We start from the raw sequence: 2,255 nt of genomic DNA on the forward strand, positions 1-2,255 counted from the left end.
TACATTAAAATTCTTACATTAAAGAATGAATAAAATCTCCCCAAGTAGGATTCGAACCTACGACCAGTCAGTTAACAGCCGACCGCTCTACCACTGAGCTACTGAGGAACAAGGGGGGATTCGACCTCCTAGAGTTCAACTCCCGCTCTCAACCCATGAACAATATGAGTCCGAAGCTTCTTTCGTAACTCCCATAATTTCTTCGTAGTGGCTCCGTTCCATGCCTCATTTCATAGGGAAGCCCAAAGTGGCTCTATTTCATTCTATTTCACTTCCTAGCACTTCCTATCATTTAATATCCATCCCTTTGGTCTTATTGACATAAGAGATGTCATTTATAGTCTATCTCTTTCTATATATGGAAAGTCAAGAAATTCTCATCGAAACATCGAGAAATTGTGCATATAGAAAACTCTAAAGAAAGAAAAAAAGGAGACCCATGCCATGATTTTCAAATCTTTTCTATTTAGTAGTCTAAGTTTCTCGATGAGGATAATTAATTCGGTCGTTGTGGTCGGACTCTATTATGGATTTCTGACTACATTCTCCATAGGTCCCTCTTAGATCTTCTTTCTCCAATCTTGGATTAGGGAAGAAGGAGATATTCGCGACTACTGGCGATTTCATTATGGGGCAGCTCATGATCTTCATATCGATCTATTATCCACCTCTGTATCTATTCTTTCTTAGCTAAACAGGTGGAAGATCTATCCAATTTGGTTATATTATATCATGGACTCGAAAAACGGATCTGAATTTGACTGAAATGCACGATCTTCACAGGTATCACTTTTCACGATACCTAAAAGGTGGAATAGCGATTTTCGAACCATTTCCTATAAGAGAATGGTTTCCATTACTTTGAGAAATGGATTCTTATATCAAACTATAGCTATTGCATTAAAGAAGAAAAGAAACTAATAGAAGTCGAAGACGCGGAATGATAGTGAATAGAGAGAAAGATTCTTCTGATTTTCTTGTTTCTATCTACTAGACGCCGTAGAGAATTGAGAATTTTCATGTCTTTCAATTCTCGTACTCGTAATTGGAAAGTTATGGAAGGAGACCCATCATTTTGCAATGAAAACAACATATAAAACTCTGGACAATTTCGAAATCAGGCCAAGCGTCTTAATACATATGCAAAAAAATTCATTATTGGCCCACCATTGATTAGAAGATTTAGCTTGTATGAATCGCTATTGGTTTGATACGAATAATGACAATCGTTTCAGTATGTTAAGGATACAGATGTATCCACAATTCATTTAGAGTTACTTAATAGTCTATTTCTTATACCATATCTCTATCCCGTGAAATTCTCGAGCCAAAAGATGGATGCATATGCTGTGTTTCATTTTGCTAAATGATATCAATTAAATGGTGTATCAATTCCATAAATTGCATATAGCAATAAATAAATCAGCAAAATTCTTTCTAATATTTTAGATAGAAGAAACATTTCTTCTATCTAAAATATTAGAAAGAATGTACCCTTCTATCCAAATCCAATTTGCATCGATAAAATAAATCCAAATTCCAGTAGTAGATGAATAATTGCAAATTTGTGTGTGTACGAGATTAGAATAACTTCAAAATAACTGACATAATTTTGTATTTTTCCTGATCAGAAAAATACATGAAAAAGAAAGGAGGTAGAAAAATTTTTGGATTTATGGTTAAAGAAGAAAAAGAAGAAAACAGGGGTTCTGTTGAATTTCAAGTATTCAGTTTCACCAATAAGATACGGAGACTTGCTTCACATTTGGAATTACACAAAAAAGATTTTTCATCGGAAAGAGGTCTACGAAGACTTTTGGGAAAACGTCGACGTTTGCTGGCTTATTTGGCAAAGAAAAATAGAGTACGTTATAAGAAATTAATCGGTCAGTTGAATATTCGGGAGCAGTAATTTAATCGTTCAAATTTTTTTCTTGTTTTATTATTTTTTTAGTAGTCTTATAGTAGTCTTAGATTTTTCATTTTGATGAGCCTCGCTTTGAGGAATTCATGGAATAATCCATTTTCATGGAATAATGAATTAAGGAAGAAAGGATATGAGTCTACCGCTTACAAGAAAAGATCTCATGATAGTCAATATGGGCCCTCAACACCCATCAATGCATGGTGTTCTTCGACTGATCGTTACTCTCGATGGTGAGGATGTTATTGATTGTGAACCCATATTAGGGTATTTACACAGAGGAATGGAAAAAATCGCGGAAAACCGAACTATTATACAATACTTACCTTAT

The sequence above is a fragment of the Triticum urartu genome, unplaced genomic scaffold, assembly GCF_056163025.1.
Source record: "Triticum urartu cultivar PI428250 unplaced genomic scaffold, HENAU_Tu73 scaffold420, whole genome shotgun sequence".
NCBI lineage: Eukaryota > Viridiplantae > Streptophyta > Magnoliopsida > Poales > Poaceae > Triticum > Triticum urartu.